This window comes from Nesoenas mayeri (genome assembly GCF_963082525.1).
Source record: "Nesoenas mayeri genome assembly, chromosome: 3".
Taxonomy (NCBI): domain Eukaryota; kingdom Metazoa; phylum Chordata; class Aves; order Columbiformes; family Columbidae; genus Nesoenas; species Nesoenas mayeri.
Window position 1 is genome coordinate 45,367,459 of NC_137544.1, and position 23,519 is coordinate 45,390,977.

Genomic DNA, 23,519 nt, shown 5'->3' on the forward strand with positions numbered 1-23,519 from the left:
TGTCTTGGTACTCCCCCTTTACTTCTTTTTCCAGAGGGTTCTAATTCTCAACCAATTAATACTGAATATAAAAATTAACCTAATAGCAAGATAATTTGTAAAGTGCTTTGAAAGTCAGTGTAAAGCGTTTAATAAGGCTAATGTTCTTTTCTAACAATAAAAGCATGAGATTCCCTCCAACTGCTTTCCCTATAAGCAGTTCACTTTTTAAAGATTTTTTTTAATTATAGGTGTACGATGAAAATAGAATTAGCAGGTATTTTTAGGGAAAAGTAATTGTAATGCATACCTTATTAGTCTAAGTGACATCAGATATTCCCTAGTGTTGAAAACCTCTCATACGAGATTTCTGAATTTGGCATTATTTTATTACTGTTTTTACTGCTGTGAAAAGAACAGTTCTTTTTTTTTTTCCTAGTCCTCTTTCAGTCCTTTTTTTTTGGAAATCATACTTCATGAGGGTATTTACTAACTATTGGAGAGAAACTAAACAAAGGAAAATGAAAAAAAAAAAAAAACACCACACCAACTTTTCCAAGACTGTGTTAATGATTTCATAATCATTCTCTTTTTTTCTTCAGAAGAAAAAAATTATTCCTTTAAAGTTGATCCCTCATACAGATAGCTTTACGTATAAAACCCATATTGTGGTTTCAGCCTCTTGGCATACAGTGATACAAGTCAGACTGCAACTGAACATACACATGCACATTTTTCCTGAAAAGCCTGCTCTGGATTTCACTCCATAAACTCTCCACATCTGAGTGGTCTATGTTTCCTGCAGCACTACTAACTTTCCACATCAGTTCTGAGCCCTTTAGATACATTTTTTTGCTTGGGAATCTCCCAGGGATTCCTAAATAAAACATAGTCCAGATTCAGAAAATTCTTTAAATACAAATCCAAATACATATTTAAATGCTGATTTGATTTGGCTTTAGTGACAATAAACTAATAACATTTCCTGATTATCTTTTCATGCATTTCTCTTTTTTATTATCAAGTTTAAATAGCTTTCTGGCTTATGCTGAAGCTGAAACCTCTGTCAGCAGTTTATACCCTCACTGTCAGAAGGCGGAAACAACAGGCAGTGAGCTCATCAGTCTGCAAAACTGGAGCAAGAGGGGAACTCCAGCAGAGGAAAAAGGAGTGAATAGCTGAGGACAGGAAAGCCTCTTGTTTCTGTTTTGCCTTCTGACTGCATGCAAGCAAGGTGCATTTTCCCAACAGAAAACTGTGCACTTGCATAGCTATATGGCTCCTGGTACTCAGGCCTTGAACTCAAGACTCCCTTCATCTTTTCTGCCAGTGAACAGTAAATCTACCAGTGAACATTAAATCTAATCCTCTTTCAACATGAGGAGGGAGATGATGCTATGATTTATTTTAGCTGACGAACAATCTCAGTGGGAAAATCTGGTGAGCAGATGGAAATTCTGCCCAGAGTATCCATGAATAATTATCACTCCTTAAGAATGAATTTTTCAGGTGACAGTCAAGAACAAAACTGAAGGAACCTGACGTACACAGAACTTGGGAAGCTAATTTATTCTACAGTATTTTCTTTTTCCCATTGTTTCCATTACAGAAGAATCTGGAGTCCTTATGTAGAGTCTTGATCTACTTGACTATGGAAAGAAGTAAAGCAATGACAATCTGCTGGTAGAATTGTGACAAAGAAGCCAGCATGGACCTTCAAAAACTCAGACCCGGTTTGTTCAGCTTCTCAGATGAAAAGATTCACTTGTGATCTCCAAGGAATTAGTAAAGCATAGCTCTTACTTTTTCAGAGCATAGCTACTAAGTAATTTTAGCCAAACAGTCCTAACAAGATTGTTCAACAAGATGAATTCAGTAAGACCAGTAGAAAGTACTCAAGGAAGGTAACAGCCACAACAGAACTGAATGCATCATTCCCAGTGGGGAAAAATCAGCCAGGCAGAAAATATTTTAAGGACATAAAAAGATCAGAGGCATACTATGAATTCATAAGACTCTGCTATTGTAAAGACAGATCTCACTTCAATATATGTATTAGGAGGACCTGCACAGGACAAGAAAAGTAGTTATCTTTGCCTTGTCCACTGGTAGTATGGGGCCCCTAGCTGGAGAATTCAGGCTTATTTTGGATACCTTCCTCTTAAGAATGATGCTGGCAAGCTGCAGAATGCGGAGAGGAGAACTGGAGAAAACAGGGAAATGCGAAGGGGTTTAGAAAACATGACTTAGGAGAAAACGTAGAAGATGTATTTAGTCCCCCCCCCCTAGAAAAAAATGAGCTGGCTAGTAAAAACATAACTGTCTTCCATTACTTAAAAAGCAGTTATAAAAAGGGACATAAATATTTGTTTTTCACATACATGGGGGAAGGACAAGAAGAAATCAGCAAAGACTTTAGGTTTAAAGCAGTAAAAATGTTCTAATGAAGAGTAATGAGGCACTTTATCAGGCTACCCAAGGATGTGATGAACCATCTTTCACTGTTTTTAAGAACAGATTAGAGAAGCATATGATACTTTTACATGATCCAGCTTCAATGCAGTGGATTGAATGAAATGCCTTGAACTCTAGAGATTCTTTCTGATAAAACACGCCTATGATCCTCTCCACTTTTCATGTTACGCTGAAATGTACTTGAAAATGTTGCAATGATAACACTTCTTTGAAAAAGGATAGTAACAGTCAGTATACAATGCCAGGTTAATTTTGCAAATAACACAAACTATTCTCTTATGCTTCTGTAATACACTAAATGATTCCTTCATTTGCAATATATAGGGAAGGAAGGATTTCAGTGCCATACATTCACCTAAGGCATATCTCTGCTACAATGCACTTTTTCTCCTCTTAACTGCAACAAGAAAGGATTTTAATCAAATATCCTTAAAAAGAGATCTGATGAATAAAATGAATATATTTCAATAGAGCAGAAGCAGACATGATTAAGTGCATAAAGAACTGAGGTTAAAAGGGGCTACAATAAAAGGTTGAGTAAAAATTAATTTTAGCATACACTTTGTATAATACTGCATAAGCTATTCCTTTGTTTCGTTGCCTCTTTTTGGAGCCTTAATTTTCAGTTAGTCACTGGCTTACATCTTATCTCATACCATAATGGCAGAAATTAATGGGATAAAAGTACTCCATTGAAAGACAAATTATCGTTTCACTGATCTACTTCACTGAGTGCAAATTCCCTCTGCTCCCATTAAAAGCTCTAGAGCTGTAGAAAAATGCTAGTTAACTGAAATTGTGTTTCTTTTCTTAGACCATAAAATTTTCAGTTATTCTGTCTGTAATACCCTTGTGTAAATACAGTAATTTTGAAGCCTTTCAGTATAGTGTGATACATATTTTGGCATTGTTGCATGTCTGGATTTCTTCCATGGTACTTTAATTTTGTGGTTCAGTGAGCAAAACTAAGAGTTCTCCTGAAGGGCCTTGTGCTTAAAACAGTCAGGGGCGTGTTGCCTGCTGAAACAGTCAATCTTTCCCCTTGATGAGGCTGTCCAGCCACCGTTTGTATGAACTGCATCTTTGTTTAAATTTACATCAGTTCTTAGCAGCAACTCCTTTCAGGCAAATAGCAAGCTGCAGTAGACAGCTAAACAAGGAAAAACATTTTCACAATATGAAACAAAAATGTGACATCTGTTGGAATATAAGCATTTTCAGCATTTTGAGAGGAAATTACAAATACAAAAAACTGAGAGATGTCATCAGCTGTGTGAGGTTGAAGAACCTCTAAAATGAGAAGAGAGATCATTTTTTATGTGTTGTTTAAGCTTAAAGATCAAGATTTCTTTTGAAGGAACAGAATATAGTTTATCTATAATTTCCCAAATCCAGGAATTACAATTCCTTCTACTCCTATAATAGAAGGAGAAAAAAAGAAAAGTTCCCCATTATGATTAGAAGAGCAGAGTTATTTGATAATAAAAAAATCAGAGAGTCATTTAGGTTGGAAAAGACCTTTAAGATCGAGTCCAACCATTAACCTTGCACTGCCAAGTCCACCTCTACATCATGTCCCTAAGAACCACATCTAAACATCTTTTAAACACCTCCAGGGATGGTGACTCCACCACTTCCCTGGGCAGCCTGTTCCAATGCCTGACAACCCTTTCCATTAAGAAATTTTTCCAAATACCTTATCTAAACCTCCCCTGGCCCAACTTTGAGGCGATTTCCTTTTGTCCTCTCACATGTTACCTGCGAGAAGAGACAGACACTCACATTAATCCTTCAGATCAATCCATGAAATAAAGTGTTACTTAAAGGTTTTACCAGCTTACTATATTATCCTTGCTCTAAAGAGAGCCTAATGTTATGCACACTCCTCATGCATGCATGCACATGTAATAAGTACACACATGCACAAATGGCCACCCATATGACTGTGAATTCAATATCTGAAACGCTATTCATTAAAAGTAGACTATAACTGTCAGTGTAACACAGAACTTTGACCAGAACAGAATTTTTCTGCCTCTCATTAACTGTCCCAGAATATTCATTAACCAGTTCTATGGTATTTATCTGCCATTTTTAAGTATTATAACATATATCAATAATCATAGCCTTCAGGGCAAATCAAAACAAATCAACCAGAACACCAAAAAAGTAAGAACACCAACACTTCTTCCTCAAAAATCCAAACCATATTTGCTAAGAGCATCATGAAATAAATAATTTTAAGTTTTAAGAAAAACCTATGTACATTCATTCTTCTAAATTTTATAAACTACTAATAGACAACTGATTTTCTCCTGCTTGTAAGCTTCCTGGTAATTTTATTTATTTTCCTTTATACAACCCACCAAAATAATTACATTTCAAGACCTGGAATTTCAGTCCTAACTGGAAGAAACATTTAATCTAAACCTTACGAATGAAGCCCAGAATTACTCTCACTGCTCAAAGTTGAATTTGTTTTAGTGAATTTTTGTCTGAGTAAATCGGACATGACAATGAAGATAAGGCTTTAAGATTTTCTCTCCTATGTAGCTAGAGCAGTGGAGAATCTAGAACTGACCAAAGACGGCAAAACGAGGCACTAAACCTTTGCATCTTCTATGCAACTCATCTAAGTGAAGAACCAAGATGCCAGAGTCACACAATGAATTGCTAGCTCAGTAAAGGCAAAGACAGTTTTAACCCAGAGAAAAATCAGGGTATTATTCAGTCATTCTTGGTGGCCCTGGAAATGTGACCATTATCATAAACAAGAGCTTCAGTTTAGGGAATTCCATGGGAAATAAGAAAAACTAAAGATCCTGACACAGACAGTGTCTCAGCTGTTGCAGGCTCCGCAGCAAAACAAAAAACCCACTGGACTAAGTCCAGTTGCAATGAAGTTATTTCATTCCATGTCTACAACTGGAACGAAGGCAAGTCTACAATTACCTTGATTTAATTAATACAGCATCCCTGCATCTATTAACATAATCACATTATTTTTTGACAGCCAGACAGAGAAAGTAGAAACTTTTGCTGAATCCTTGAGGAACTTTTAAGGACACAGAACAGTTAATATGGGAGCAGGTAATAAAAGTACATTTCTATATGTGCTAGCAGAGAGAAATCCAGTCTTCCCTGCATAATCACCTTTCTACCTCCCTGGACTAGGTGGAAGCAGATGAAAACCAATGGAACACTACATACCTGCCAAGGAAAGGCCTTCAGGCTGTTCTTCACTGAACCAGCATATCCAAAAAGGTAATGTAAAGGGATAATATAAACTGCATTTCCAAAAATAACAAAAATTCAGTCTTTATAAACTATTAATCAAGTCTGATTTAATGGGATCATTATATCTGGCATTCTGCATGTGCTAATAGCGTCTAATGCACAGATGCTTTTTTTTGACTGTTGAATGAATAATGATCTGGGATTCAGGTTTTCTTAATGACTCCTTAATATCAACCACTTTGGCTAGAGCTGCAAATAAAAATACATGACATTTATTTTATATTAGCAGCATGGAAAATGTGTATATTTGTAATCAAGGTAAAATTTGACAATGTAGACTTAATGACTTTAACTAAAGAGAGGATGATTATGAAGAGCACTGCTTCCAGCATATATATATGGAATGCTGTCACATTAAAAAGTGATGGGAGAATACACAAAATATTGATAAGATACCACTAATTTACACAGGTTCTTTCTGATAGAATTTATTTTTTAGAAACTTAGAAAAGAAGGCAGGAAAGCAAGGTCAGAAACACAAATTTCATGTGTTTTCCGCCATGCAGCACAGGAGGTAGAGGTGAAAAAAAACAAAACAACAACAAAAACACACACAAAAACAAACAACAAAACAAACAAACAAACAAACAACTTCAGAGGCCTGTACAACATATGTATAACTATTCTGTTGCTACACAATTCCTATCTGTGATATTTGTATCTGTAATCTGTATAATACATAACTTTTACAATCACTTGTTGGACTTTTTCTGCTATGGAGAAAAAGATGGAAAAGAAACCAAAAACCATGGGTAAAGAAGAATACATCTATTCTGTAGCACCATCAGAAATCTGACTTCAATACGCACAGGCATATAAATGAACTTGAATATAGCTAGGCAAGTATGAACAAGCCACCTGTGAATCAGTCAAGGCTTAGTTCAGCTTGTGTATGTCTAGACCTAAAGCACAAGCTCTGGAGAGTTTATTACTATCAGAAGTAGCTAAGTGACAGATAATATGAGTATGATTACTTATAATATAACAAGTGTTGTCATACACAGGCATTGGTATAATCTTAGCAAATTTTCCTAATAGTTATACTGGTTTTATGTAGATGCGTGTATCATAATGAGGTAGGGTGATCCTGTATTGATGGGCAGATTAATTGCATAAGTATTTGTCCAGCTTAGTCTTAATGGTACAACTCTGGTGCTTTCATCTGGCCTACCCATGCTGGTATGTGTCAGTAACTCACTATGAGGAAGGAAATTTAACCTCCTTTGGAGATTATTTTACAGAGGAATTAACTCTGTATACTCACAAGTGAGGCTGTTCACACTATGAAATTACAGAGTCATTAAGATAGTAGGGATAAGGCCATTCACCTCAAAAACCGCTCCATACATGGATTTAAGTTGTCTGTATAGGGATGGGACTTGATATAGGATCTGTGTTTGAGTTACAGATTGATTTAGGTTTGTAGTAAACACAAGACCTTGGTTATGATGCTGCTAGAGACATAATCAGAATAAAAAGAATCATTAAAGAAAAACCTTAGTTTGGTCACTTAAATCAGTAGTTGTGACAGTCCATACAAGGAAAAGTCTTAAGTGTGAAGTGTGAGTATTTTTATGTAATTGTGGTCGTTTGACCCTGGCTGGATACCAGGTGCCCACTAGAGCCACTTTATCATCCCATCCTCAGCTGGACAGGGGAGAGAAAACACAACTAAAGGCTCATCGGTTGAGATAAAACAGGGAGAGATCATTCACCAATTACTGTCATAGACAAAACAGACTTGACTTGGGGAAATTAGTTTAATTCATTACCAACCAAATCTTAAAAACACTTTCCCCCTACCCCTCCCTTCTTCCCAGGCTTAACTTTACTCCCAGTTTTCTCTAACTTCTCCCCAGGCTTAACTTTACTCCCAGTTTTCTCTACCTTCTCCCCACAAGCAGCACAGGGGGATGGGAAATAGGTGTTGCGGTCAGTTCATCACACATTGTCTCTGCTGCTCCTTCCTCCTCAGGGGAGGACTCCTCACACTCTTCCACTGCTCCAGCCTGGGGTCCCTTCCACAGGAGACAGTTCTCCACAAGCCATGCAAGTGTTGGTCCTTCCCACAGGGTCCTTCAGAAACAGACTGCTTCAGCATGGGTCCCCCACAGGGTCACAACTCCTGGCAGCAAACCTGCTCCAGCCTGGGCTACTCTATCTCCATGGGGTCCCAGGTCCTGCCAGGAGCCTACTCCAATGTGGGCTTCCCATGGTGTCACAGACTCCTTTGGGCATCTCCCTGCTCCAGTGTGGGGTCCTCCACAGGCTACAAGTGGATCTCTGCTCTGCCATGGACCTCCATGGGCTGCAGGGGGACAGCCTACTTTATCTTGGTCTGCACCATGGGCTGCAGGGGCATCTCTGCTCTGGTGCCTGGAGCAACTCCTGCCCATGCTTCTTTGCTGACCTTGACATCTGCAGAGCTGCTTCTCTCACATATTCTCTCTTCTCTCCAGCTGTAATTGCTGTTGTGTGGGAACTTTGCTCCCTTCTTAACTGTATTATCACAGAGGTGCTACCATGTCATTGATGGGTTTGGCGTTGGCCACTGGAGAAGCCATCCTGGAGCCAGGTATCATTGACTCTATCAGACATGAGGGATGCTTCTAGCAGCTTCTCACAGAAGCCACTACTGTAGCCCTCCAGCTACCAAAACCTTGCCATGCAAACTCAATACATTCCCCCTCTCCAAAAAGGGCTGTGATGGACTTACCTTGGTTTAGATGCCATGTACCCACCAAACCACTCTATCACTCCCCTCCTCAGCAGGACAGGGAGGGGAGAAAATAAGATGGAAAAAAGCTCATGGGTCAAGATAAAGGCAGCTTAATAAAGCAAAAGCAAAGGCTGCACACAGAAGCAGAGGAAAACAAGAGACTTGTTTTCTACTTCCCATCACCAGGCAATGTCCAGCCATTTCCCAGGAAGTAGGGCTTCAGTAGTAGCAGTTGTTCTGGAAGACAAATGCCATAATAACGAATGCCTCCCCTCCTTCTCTTTTCTCTTAGCTTTTATTGCTGAGCAGACATCAAATGGTATGGAATATCCCTTTGGTCAGTTTGGGTCACCTGTCCTGGCTGTGCCCCCTCCCAAGATCTTGCCCACCCCCAGCCTACTGGTGAGGGGGGATGCTGGAGAGGCAGTAGCCAGAACACCGGTGTGTCATCAGCACCTTTCTAGCTACCAATACAAAGCGCAGCACTATGAGGGCTGTTATGGGGAAAATTAATTCCGTCTCAGCTAGACACAATACAGTAATCAATATGATCAGTGACACCTGTACTTTGAAAAACAAAGCATGAATGAATGCAAATGAAAAATATCAAAAATATCCAATTTAGATTGTGAAAGCAGAAATGAGTCAGATTTGGAAGGTTAAAGTTGCAGTCTAAAAATGAACTTCTCAAAAAGTTAAGGCATGTTCTTATCTTGGGGCTTGATTTCTCACATATACATACTCATTGAGACAAATATCTCCAGAAAATGTGTTTTAATGTTAATTAATTGTGTCAGACTGCCAGATTGTTCAATCTGGGTTCTGTTAAATTTATGGATCATTAGTCTCTTATCTTTTCATTATGGTCTCCTGAGATGAACCATCATAAAATTAAATGAACACAGTAGGAAATTATTACAATCCTCCTTTCCCTTTCACCCTACCTCCCTCACTAGAGGAGACAGGGTATCAATGCATTCATTCCATGCAACAAATGATAAATATATATTTTGAAGTCTCTGAGCGTCTGAGTTATTTTGTCATTTTGTAATTGCTGTAATTAATGAGAAAGATGTAATATACGGGTTTTCCCCTAATACCAAAAGCACCAAGACCACACTAAAGCTTGGCTGCAAACAATTAAATAGAACACCAAAAAAGGCAAATGTTTGAAAGGAAAAAAGCTAATGATCTGTTGCACTCCAATAAAAGAAAATTAACACACACACCTCTGCCCCAATTTCACAGATATAACTAAAGATTTGTGCACATAAACAAAATGTTTGTCCCTAGAAATTTATGTTCCACTCTTTAGCCCTTAACTTGTTTTCATGACTAACTGAAAGACCATTCAGTACTTCAGAGAAGTGTACAACTATACCAGGAATAAAACAATCACAAAATTCATTTATGGTAAATCATACTGCCAGAAAATAAACTCTAAGAAAGAGTAATCACTCGTAGACTAAAAAAAGCCCACAGCACTTCTGGTAAATGTTGCAATACAAAACTTCTATTCACCCCAGGAAAACAAGTAGCTTTTTAAAATGCAGAGCTCAGTTTTGTTTCAAACCACATTTTAACTTACTAGACTCTCCAGCTGTATTCATCAGAACTATGGTTTAGGGTTTTGTTTGTTTGTTTATTTGCTCACTTGTTTCCATTTTTGTTTGCATATCTTGCCTGCTTTAAAATATATTAAAGGTGTCTATAATTAGAGGGACAGAAAAGGAAGTGTTTCATGCACAAGAGATTCAGTGTCCTGAATATTTGTGCCTCTGCACTTTATCTCCTGCAAACAGTTGCCTCCTTGGCATGAGGTATAATTCACTGAAATAAAAGAATACAAACTGCAGCTGCTAGTAATAAGGAGAAGAAAGCAATTAGTTGTTCACAAATGTAATTTGAAAGGTCTATGGTGCACAAAAGGGATTTATATTTAATACTGAACCAAACAGACATACTTGACTATTGCATAAAACTTACTATTTTCCAGTCTTTTTTTTTTTTTTTTTTTTCCTCTCTGTTTATCAGGTGTGGTTGGAGAAAATTCCATTTCACCCTTTGTCCCAGAGATTTCAACACTGAGATCAGCAAGAGTTATGAGGTACCTGACAAGTTGTCCAACCATTTTCACGTTCATTTTGTGCAGCTTATGGCAAGATGCTGCAATCAGAAGTAATCTCTAAAAGAAAAACTTAGCAATCATTTTAATCAGATATTGACAAAGTCAGCAGCAAGTGTGCTAGGTGGATATATTATTTCTGAAATCTGCCACTGTGATTTTAGTAGTGTCTTGAAGGGAAACAATATGATACTACGTAAAATCAATAATGACAGAATTAAGTACTTCTTTGGATGGATGTCATACTTGATTGTATAAAGACACTGGCTGTTGCTTATTCACCTATAGCTGTGGTTAATGACTCACATGATGTGCAGATGAAGTGAGCATCTGCTGACCTTAAGCTATAAAGAGAATGCACAGTTTAGAAAACAGAATATGATTCTGATCTCTTGTTGTTTTCATGCCTACAGAGCCTTACTAATGTAATTTATTTCTGATTTCCTCTATATGACTGAAGACAGAGAGACCGTAGGCACATGGCAGTCTGCAGAAAAACATGGAATAGTGCCTTCCTTCACCATGCAGTAATTCTTTCCAGTTGTTGGGAGTTATTGAATACTTCTGTCTTTTTTAATATAAGCAAAGCAAAGATTTTCCAACTTCTTGAGAGAAGTAACCAGCAAAATTCTGTCTTGTGCCACAACTTAATCTTGAATTCCAATTTACTTACGTAAGTTAGAGTTAAACTCTGAGGAACATTGCTGCAGCAGCTTTGGATGACACTGTCCCTGTGATCTGGCCATTTGCTATCAGCAGATGCTGATGTTTATGTACTTATGTACTTCAGTGCCTCAAGTCCAGTGTTCTAGTTTAAAATGCCTCCTAGTATAGTCCACACAAAGCTGCAAGACATGGCCCTGAAATGGCAGAGCAACAGCCATGCATCCAGAGTGGCATTAATGGACAAACTAAATCAACAATTAAATGAGGTGAAATACAAAGTAATTAAATCTTGAGAAATATTTTGTTGACCTTGGGTTGATTTAAGCCAGGAGCTACCTGAAGGGACCTTTACAGATAGGAGATTTAGCTCTGCTAGCAATCTATTGGTCCTTGGTACCCCACTTCTCTAGTTTCACTTTCACTCTTAACTCATTAGAGCTTGTAAGCGTGGTGAAAAAATTCCAAAATACCAAAAGTAAACCTCTCACTCTATTTGAGTCTTTCACAAATCTACAAAGCAACAAAGACTGTTGAATTCAGGAAAGGAGAATATTCTCAATATCCAGGAAATCTCTATGCATTTGAAAGTGACGTGGCTGGATCCTGTTACAATCTGTCTGCTGCTCCAGCTGCGGAGACGTAAGAGACAGGAGAAGGTAGCATCCCTCTTCTTGTCAGCTGGTAGCTGGTTTCTTTCGTTTGTATTCACTTCACCTAACTTAGGCTCAGGACTGAGCCAAAAGCAAGGAAAAGTGTAAAGACGTATAAATCATCTACTTCAAATGTCTCTCTCTCTTCACTCCCCTAAGGCTCTTGCCAACTTAGTACAACTGGGCTCTTATTTTAGATACCTCAGGAAGATGATGAAAGATCCTAATACCTCTTTATTCCTCTGGCACAAAGACTGATGACATTTTTGTTTTGGAGATGTCAAGCAAGAAAATGAATTGAAAGAAATATACTTGGGTAGATTTCAAGCAGACCTCTAGCTAGTTCCCATTTTTGCGAAGGATATACATTGGTCCAGGAGCATTTGCAATGAAGATAAGGTCAAAACTTCCTACTCAAATAATTTCTCTTAAAGAATTAGCAAATTGGAAGGCACCTCTACATGCTCAATATATACTTCTTTCATAAAGACTGAACAAGCTTTACTGCTCTATATTTAACTTTTAATTAATACAGAAATTTGAAATTTGCAGAAATGATATTATATTAAATGAAGATCACCCAGAAGACATGAGCAATCCTAAAATTGTTCTTCCTAAGTTCTTCTTGTCTGCCAACTGTGTTTTTCAACAGTATTCCTCTTCAGCATATTTTAATATTGGTTTAAGAAACTTTAATAAGTTGCAATAAAAATTACTGACAACTATTAATATAATAATTTAAATCTTGAGAATAGTCACTGATAGCTAGCTTTAGCAAAATAAGTGATTGGCAGATTTGTCATTTAGTTTTCAGGCATGAGCCATACTTCTCCTAGTGCATGATTTCCTTTCTCTCAATATCTTTCTCATTCATTCTTTCTCTCTCTCTTTTCTCCTACATATTGAATGTATTTTTGTGTAAATGTATATTTAAAGGTATAATTATGGGATCTAGTCCATATTGTAGCTAATCAGCATGGCAACACTGACATCCAGATATTAGCAAAAAAATTATAAATGTTGATGAAAACATCTCCGAAGACAGTAGACTTTCAAAAATTACTTAGTAAATCAATCATGAAATAGAATGAACACATAAAGATTAAAGAAATGTAGATACATGGCAAATTCATGCACTACTGTGCTATGGAAACACATGCAAGTGATTAAAATGTGGATAAAGAAAAAATTCAGAAAGGTTTTTAAAGGCAGAAATCTTACCTAGCCTAGCTATGTTCAGTGACCAATCTTTAAAAAATACCAAGATGTCTGCCTCAACAGAAATTCATGGGCAGAAAACCATAACTACTATTTCAGTGTACTACTGTTTTTTAAAAAAATCTTAATACTTTTCTTTATTGATCATCCGATTACTGCTTAGCCTAACAAATCCTAAAATGACATGAACTACCTGTAACAGTTATTGATACATACTGAACTACTGCTCTGTTCCTGCCCTATCAACTATATCATGTTGTCTATAACAGACTTATCCTGTATTATCTTATAGTGTTACTATATATACATCTGTGGAAGAATTTACGACAAAATGAGAAGCTTGCATAAGGTTTGATTATCTTCTCATTTCAAAAAAACATTCTGCATGAGAGGTGTGTGGCACACCTTACCATTCACACCCTCTTCCAAACGTGTGCTGCCTGCAGCTCCAGGCTGTAGCAAATGGAGCCCAGAGAGGTAGACTACAGGCTTGGATAAGCGGGATGTCTAGCTTAATGTAGAAGAAACATATTGCATCCCAGGGTGGGCTGGATTCCTCACAGCTGTTCCTGTGGAGTAGTACAATACCCCTCCAGCAATTCGACTGAAATACCATGTGTCAGCTTAGTCACACATGGAAGATGATTTAGCAATGCTTAAAAAAATCACTATGCTCTGTGTAAGCTACTTGACCACTCCAGCATTGCCAGTAGTTCTACATTATACATTTTTTTAACCGTTCCCCTAGGCTTAGCAATGCCCAGAGGCTTCACATTCAATCTTCCACAGAGAAAAATATTTACTCAACACAGTGTTACATATAGATGCGAATACTCCAGGAATCTCCTGATATTTCCCAAGCTATTTATCACAGAGCAACATTCCTCTTCCCCTTTGAATACATAGAAGAAAGCTCAGAGAGGTAACAGATAAATGGTAAAAAGTATACTTGAGCATTTGGCGATACTGGTTCAGACCAAATGTACACCAAACCCAGCGTCTTATCTCCAAAGCCAGTCAGTAACAACTGCTCAGGGAAAGCACACAGAAACATGAAGGGAAACTTCCCAATCGGATCCTGTTGCTAGAAACCTCAGATGGTTACAAGACTTTACTAGTTCCTCTCACCAGCAAAGCATACGACCCAACAGTCTCGTAGAATAACACATGGAGTTTGTTCAGCTAGAGCAGAGGCTGCTGTTATTTGGAACCAACAGGGTGCAAGGGCTGGACTGTGAAGGCCTCTTGCCGTAGAAGACAAGTACCCTGGGAGCAGGGGCAGTCATCCACCCTGCTCTGTACCAGCCTGTGTAGCAGAAGTGAAAGTTGTCCTTAGGTTGCATTAACAGGGCAGCATTGACTAAGGTTATCCAGGAATCTCTATACAACCCAGGTGTTGATATTGCCTTCACAGTTAAACCTTTACAGAACTTTTACATTCATTACTGTTTATCAATGACTGCTGTATTTGATGCACATGCTGAGGCACTGGCAGCAGGGGATGCAGAGTCCTCTGTCTGCAGAGGCTGGAATTGCCCCATGCCAGACACGGATGGTCCCCACTGGCTCCAACCAACCCACCGCAGGGTACGGCTGAGCTCAGCGGCCAGGATGGTGGCACCCTTGGGAAGGTGAATTTAAGAAAGGGCAAAAAACTTCCCACAGAGAGAGGAGCAGGTAACAAAAAGAGTGTGAAAGAGCAGCAAGGTTAGAATAGGAGGAGGAGGTGCACCAGAAGCTGGAGCAGATATTCAGAGTGCAGCCCATGGAGACTCCACGTTGGAGCAGGATAACAGTGCGAGAAGGAAGCAGCAGGAGCAAGGACATGCTGTGGGCAGACACTAACCAAGCCCATCCTCCCTGTGCCACTTGGGCTGGGTTTGGAGGAGTCTGAGTTCAGCTGGGCAGAGGGCAAAGGAAAGGTTTTGGGTAATATGTGGGGGGTTTTGTTTGTTTGTTTGTTTGTTTGTTTTTTGTTTTTTCCTCAAGCTCCAAATCTATCTTAATTGTCAATAAATTTAATTTACCTGAAGTCAAGCCTATTGTGCTCACAATGGTAATTGGTAATTGATCTCCTCATTTTTATCTCAGCCCATGAGATTTTTCATCCCATTTGCTTCCCCTGTCCTACTGAGGAGGGAGAATGAGTGAGCAGCTGGGTGGCATTGGGCTACTAGACAGGGATAACCTGCCACAACAGAAGAGGTAGGAATTGGCAAAAAATAATTTATGCCGATCCTGTAGTCAGAAATATCTCACTGTGTGTCTCAGGACATGTTTTAGCTGCACTTCCTGACAGACACAAAACACTTCTACAGGCTTTGTACACTTGAAAAAGTACGGCAGTTGGTATACACTCATCTTTTACTTACTGTTGGTAGCACATCATCAGAAAGCAAGACAAAAAAACCCAATGAAATAACAAATTATTTGAAAAATTGACTCAATTTAAAAAAAGCAACGACACCCTATCTGCAAATCTACAGCTGCAAACCAACACTGAAATATAATGCTGGGAACCTGGTTGTACTGAAGTAACTCCTTGTACACATTGGAAGGTAATTGAATAGGGTCATCTACACCTATTGTTCAAGTGATAAATATTATGAGTGTGAAGAGCAGAAGGTATTAAACTTCCTTAGAGGACAAAGTGCAGTATTAGACAAAGGTTGTCAAATTATGATTGCACATAAATTATAGTGATGAGGGAAGGCCTAAGTCTGCTGAGCTGAGATTAGCAACAAAAAAATTATATTAAATGTGTGCGAGTGATGAGGATTTAATGACTAAGTCTTCTAAAGTTTCTGAGATATTCCCTACAAATAGCCAGATGATTTTTCAGGGACAGGTTCACAGATTTTAAGTCTAAAATCAGTATAATTCACACAATCAATGCTTGATTAAAACTAGTTTGGCATATTTATAGAGAAAATGAAAGTTTCATTTGAGTATCTGTGGAATCAACTCCATTATGAATCAAGTCTAAAGTTACATTAAGAGAAATGAGATGTTGCAGCTGTATAGCCATGCTTTTCTTAGTATACTGTGCATACCAGTGATATTAAGAATCTGTTTAATTTTTAAAAAGGCATCAGAACAATGTAAACCAATGCCTAACTCATTACAACACTGATATGTGGGATTTTAAACTATAGAATCACAGTTGGAAGAGACGCTCAGGAGCACTGAGTCCAATCATAACCTAACTCTAGCACTAAACTATGTCCCTAAGAACCTCGTCTAAATGCCTTTTTTAAACACCTCCAGGGATGGTGACTCCACCACTTCCCTGGGCAGCCTATAATATGTTCAAAATAAATGCTACTAAATGTACTTTCAAATGAAAAGCTCTATCTAAATTTCTTTTAGAAGGTGACTACTCACATTACAAGGTTTATAAATCAGCATACTATTATCAATGCAGTGGGCACTTTCAGCTGACTGACAGGTTGTTCCACCCAGGGACAATGATGAAGAGTTGTAAAACAGTATGAGGCAGGAGGCAAAAATGGATCTTGATCTAAGGAGACAAAACATGAACATTTGCTGCACAGTGAGAATGCATTTGTAGCTGAAGAAAGCTTTTGAATCAGTCTTCTGTTCTTGATAATTTTTACAATTAAAGAGAAAAATATTTGTGCCAGGAAAAATAAACAGGACTCCTGGAAGCAGAGAAGCTCATGTCAGTCATGCTTTTTCTGCTATTTGCCTGATTTTGATTTCAAAGAATCATGGAATGTCCTGAGTTGAAAGGCACCCATAAGGATCACCGAGTCCAACTCCTGTCCCTGCATATGACAGCCCCACAGTTCACACCATGTGTCTGAGGACATTGTCCAGTCTCTTTTTGAACACTGTCAGGCTTGGGGCTGTGACACCTCCCTGGGGAGCCTGTTCCAGTGCTTCACCACCCTCTGAGTGAAGAACCTTTTCCTAATGTCCAACCTAAACCTATCTTGGCACATCTTCCTGCCAGTGATTCTTATATACTCATTTGTTTGCAAAGAATGGATTTGGAAAAGGCACTTAGAAGTAACAAGGTCTGGAATAGCAACACAAGAGTCATCAGAAATACAAGTCTTTATTGCTTGCCAGACGTTTGTATCTTCAATAAATTTATTTAAAACTTTAAATTTCTAATAGGAAAATTACTGATTAATGTAAGAGACATATGACCAGCTTTCAACATGTGCACACTATGTCTGTATAAAAAACAAACAAACAAACAAACAAAAACACAGCTATACTCAGCATATATTAAAATATGACATTAGAAACTCCAGATAAGACCATTCATTGTTATAGACCAGTAAGGCTTCTTTTTCTTTCCTTTTTTTTTTAAATACAATTTTCTATAATCCTAGAAAGAATAATTATTCATCACATGCAGTTGTTTCTCCTTGATAAATATTTTATTATTTTTATCTCATTTACCTTTAACTCTCTTCTCACTAGTTCTGCCAGTCACAAATATTACTGAAGCCATACCCTGTCTCCGAGAAATCACTAGCAACAAAACAATTGCCTTATTTCCATATTTTCAGTTTAAAGCACAAAAACATTGAATGAAAGCAGGCAGCTTTTACAGAACAAATTGCAGCCTAGATACAATCACTGCAAAATCAAGTAACTTTTAAAACACAAAGCATATCTTTGAAATTCTGGAGAAAAGCCATCAATATTTTAAGTAGGGTTAGTGTAAACATATTCTAAGATAGTATCGCCTTATATATTACTAAATATGGTATAAATACTATAAAATTAAAAATAAAATGATCTTGTCACCTAATAAAATCTGAGAACTGGGTAAAAGTCTAGTTCTAATATTAAAAAAAAAGAAACTGATTAAAATTCATTATGTAGGAATTTTTTTTTTTCATTTTCCAGTTTTGTATTTTCTATTGACTATGTATCCTTCAGTTAATTATATCCTTTAAAATAGATTTCAGGATGGATCTTTTTACCATTCTTTTCTCTCTCACAAACATCATTATTACCAGCATTCACTTAAAGGACAGTTTTAATGAATTCTGCCTAGTAAAATAGAGGAGTCCAAGTTTGGCTTTATGCTTTTGCCTACTGAAAATCTTCTATGAGTATTTTGAATCACTATAAAGGTGCTCTGTCATTTATACTCTGAAAACCTCCTGCCTCTCCTTTTTCCTTCAGATTATTAAGAGAGGCAATCTTTTTTCATCATCTCTGGCTGGAATGAAAATGCAGAGGTTTAGATTTCAAAAGGCCTCCTATTGTTGAATTTTTGAGATTTGGCCATTAGTATTTTCCTGTTATTCAGTGTGAAACAGTGGTAGGCACTAAATGGGTTCTTTTATATTGTTATTTAAGAGAAAGGTTAAAAAAAAAAAAAAAAGAGAGAGAGAGAATAATGTAAGGATATATACAGCCTTGATATGAAGAAAAAGCAAAGAAAAAAAAAGGAGCTTTGGAAAAACAGAAGTGACAAGCTCATATGTGTTTTTTTCCTTGAAGCCAAATGTGACATGCAGCAACCAAAGCTTAATAAAATTTCAGTGACTATGTTGATGAGTACAAGGATTTTTATTCACACTTCAGGCAGTGCTCATTCTCAGCTCCTTTTGCAAATTATGCATATACAATTTATTTTTGAAAAATGTAATTTCATTCTGCACTTCCAAGTTTCATTTTTGTTGTTGTTCTTGTGCATAACAATAATCACTGATAAGTCTGAAAGATGAGAGAAAAAAAAAAACACATAAGACCTGTAGGGCAGAAACACAAGGCTGAGCTCCACATGTAAAACAGTGAGACTCATGCATACAAATCCGTATTTTCAAATTATTAGATTACTACTCCAGAGCAAATAATGCATGATTTGGCTGTATAAGTCAAATAGAGCAAAACTTCTACAGGGAAGTGAACCTGCCTCTACCACATATGGTTTGGTCACACTGAATCTCCACATAGATTGTTCCTCTCACCAGTATCTAATACCACCCAACCCAGCCTGCCTTGCCCTCTCTACAATTGTACATTATCAATTATATTTGTGACAGTCTTCAGATTATGTACCTATTCATTGTGCATCAGTAAAAAACAATTAATTTCTAACAATTTGGTGGCATTTACTGTGCATTCAACAAATTTCTCTGTTTCTTCTCTGTAGCTTAGCTGGAACCATGTGAGATGACCTGAGTCAATGAGAAAACAGCACAACAATGCTAAGATGTGCACTGATTTGATGTTCAGATTGCTTTCCATTTTCATTGACATTTCCTACAAGGTACACACAAGACCTTTTAGAATAAATTAGGGGTGATTGATTTGTTCTCCATATATTTATCATCTTAGATTTCCAAATGCATTCTTTGTTGTTTGTTTAATTTTCATTTTCGGGAGGACTAACAGATGATATAGGATTCTATTAAAAATAGGCAAAGAAAAGGAAAAAAATAAATATATTGGAGATTCATACAGGTGGTACTAAAAACCAAAATGGAGTAATCTTGATTGTCTTGTCTTTTCTGAATGCCCTTTACTAAGCACTGTCTACATCTATATCTCAGTCACCAACCATCATCAATAAATCATCAAAACTTGTCAGAATAATAGAATCATAGAATATCTCAAGTTGGAAAAGACCCATAAGGATCATCAAGTCCAACTCCCTGCTCCTTGCAGGACTACTTAACACTAATCAATATGACTAAGAGCATTATCCAGACACTCCTTGAAGTCTGACAGGCTTGGTGCCATGATCACTTCCCTGGGGACTCCTTTACTGTGACCAACCACCCTCCTAGTGAAGAACCTTTTCCTAATGTTCAATCTGAACTTAACCTTGACACAGCTTCCTTCCATTTCCTGATGTCCTATAGCTGGTCACCAGAGAGAGGAAATCAGCATCTCCCCACTCCATTTTAGGGTTGTCCTGTGCAGGGACAGGAGTTGGACTCAATGATCCCTGTGGGTCCCTTCCAACTCAGGACATTCTATGATTCTATGATTGTCTCCCCTGAGAAAATTGTAGACTGTGATGAGGTCACCCCTCAGCCTTCTCTTCTCCAAGCTGAACAAGCCAAGTGACCTCGGGCACTCCTCGTAAGTCTTACCCTCAAGACCTTTCACCAACTTTCTCATCTCCAGATGCTCTCCTTTGGACACAGTGAAATAGTTTGTTGTCCTCCTTGTACTGAGATGCCCAAAACTGCACACAGTATGGTGTGGGACAATCACCTCCTTTGACCAACTGGGCTATGCTGAATGTGGTGCACCCCAGGACATGGTTGGCCCTTTCAGTTGCCAGGGCACACTTTTGACTCATATTCAAATTGCCATCAGCACAAACCCCCGGATCTCTTTCCACATGACAAATCGACTCAATCCTGAACAACCTAGCCATAAAGCACCAGGTTTAAAGTTAATCTGAGGCATTGACTTATGTCTTCCTCCCAGGTTCAGACAGCAGACATCCCACTCACTTAAAAGCCAGTGGCTTGTATGGATACCATCTCACCAATTCTTCCTAACTTCTTCCACCCAGAAAAGAGAAACAAATCTGCCAGCTGCAGCCTGCTGTTTCCTCCATCTGGGAAAGAGTGGCAGAAACATGATGGCTCAGTGCAGCCCTTTAACCTCATGCATGTGGGAGGGTACCTCATATGCAGGAGCATTGGTGTGGGTTCAGAAAAAAGACCTTGGGGGCTTGGAAGACAGAATTATGTAGTTTCACAGGCCTACATATATATCTATAAGAGTCTTCTCCATGATGTTTTCACACAGAGTTTGTTTTGTCACACAGCTTACTCATAGCATCAGGTTTGGGGCTAAAGTTTATTTTCATGTACCCTGAAGCAGTAATGTTTTTAAACTAAAGGAAGGGAGATTCAGGCTACACATGAGAAATATTTTTTTTACAATGAGGGTGGTGAAACACAGGCACAGGTTGCCCAGAGAGGTGGTAGATGCCTCATCCCTGGAAACATTCAACGCCAGGCTGGATGGGGCTCTGATCTAGTTGAAGATGTTCCTGCTCATTGCAGGGGGGTTGGACTAGATGACCTTTGAAGGTCCCTTCCAACCCAAACTGTTCTATGTTACAGTTAAAACAGGAGCTACCAAATGACTAATGAAACCTAAAAAATGTTTATAAAACAAATATAGAGCAAAAGAAATTAGCAGCTTAAGTGAAAGAAGGAGCAAGATCAATTGATTTCAGGGATGTTTAAGATTTTAACTTTAATGTTTTTCAGTCCATTACTAGACAATTATTAATACGGTAGGTCTTCCATTTAATTGACAGGCACAAGAAAGATTCAACACATATCAACCTAATTTGTAATTAAATTCTGGATTTAAAACAAATCCACTTGAAACAAAGTAGATGTTGCACAAATCTCTTCACAGCAATAATGCAAATAGAAGTGTTTATACAATATAAAATGCTAATTTTGGACACAGGCAAAGCATCATACATGGCAAAATTAAATCCTTCATAATGAAAAACATTCATCCAAACTGGCTGTTTGCTTTGGGAATAACTAGCATTTCAATCTCTCTTTCTAAAACATAATTTGTATTGCCTAATATATTTGGTATACTTTTTCCAGCTAGTGAGCCCGGGAAAGAATTCAGATACTCATTATTCCTTAAGCATTTTTTATGATTAATGATACCTATATAGAAATGCAGCTCCACAGAGCCATTAAAAAAATGTGTGGGCCTTCATAAAAGAAAAAAAAAAAAAAAGGTACCTGAAGAGGCATTCAGACCAGGCAGGTATGAATTTTTGCACTAGAAACTCTAATAAAAATAAAGAAAAGTTTCCCTCACATTTTTAATTCCATGGAAAACTGCAAAATGGTACAAGATACTGCCTTACAGAGGACATTTCTGTGACTTTTCTCTTTCATTTTTCAGTATCAAAACTTGCAGTTAAAACAAAAAGGTAGACAAGAAAAAAGAAAGAAAAAAAAAAAAGGCAGAAATACACACACAGATAAGACTCTACAGATCAAAATATTAAGGAATAAACTTTCACTATTCTCCCAGAAACGCTGTTACTTTGATGTCAGAGCACCTGCTGTGATGGAGGTCTTCTTTGAAATGCTTAAGGTGATGTGGTTTTATATAGCTCTGTAACAAGATCTTCTTGGAAAATGAGAGACATTGAAAGCTGCTGTTACAGGTAATTCAGTAGGTGACCAGCTGAACTGTACATCCAGACACTTGTACTAAAAAGAAACCAGCCACAGGAGACAAAAGGGCCAAATGGCTTCTTTTGGCAACAATATCAGCTGCCAATGGGTTCCAATACTGAAGGTAAAGCTTACTTTCTTTGCACTGTTCAGCAAAATAAAAGTGATCCTGGTAGTCAGTACTGACTGCCCTAATGGTAGAAGTAGGATGTTAGAAATAGGGTGTTAAACCGTTTTAACAACTTAATTATTTTTTTCTAATTAGTCATTAGACTATTCTCTAGCAAAAAAAAAAGACTTGGAGAACTATCTTCAAGGATGGCCTTTGTCAAACCAGGGCCTTACTGTAGGTCAATCAGTTATGCACAAAGACAAGCATATTTTCAAGACCACTCCTTAATATACCACTGATTAAAAGACATTCATTTATGATAATCAAGAAAAAAAATCTTGTGGTATGGCAGAACACAAAAGAAAGGTACCACACTACAGAAGGGGAGTGGTATTCATAAAAGAAAGCTTTTGTATCAACTACATATAAGACAAACTCAAAATCTACAAATAATAGTTTAAGAAATTTAATCTTGGATACAGGATCATTACAATTAGCTGCACCTAATATCTGAGGGTCTTCTAAATGAAAATACTAAATAATAAATGTGCTATTAGATTATTTTATATAGACAATGCTTTTTATTTATATATATCAAATACTTTCAGACTTTTATTTAGTTTCACAATAAAGCAAGGAGTAAGGCTGTCATTTATGAGCAAGACTGATATGAGTGTGTAAGGTAAATATATGAGGTAATTAGGTTTTGCATAGTCCAAACTTGAATTAAAAAAATTTAAAGGGTATGGTCCCAAGAAATAATATTTTAATTTTCTGAGTAATTTCTTCTTCAGTGGCTACATAGCATTAGTAAAATGTGTTACTATTAATTATTGTAATATTTATGTTTGCTAATTGTTGGCATTTAAAAACATACTATAATATATTTTTGCTGTACACACTTTTCATTTTCTCACAGTAAAGTGGTTTTGTATGCTATCTTGCATTATATTTTGAAATCTTAATATAATAATTGCATCTTTTATCATTTAATAGTGGCTATTCAAAACAAAACATTCTCAACTATTTTGAAATCATAGATAATGAATATTTAGAAGGCTATCAAAAGCGAAGTGTTGCAGAATACTTACAGGCTGATCAC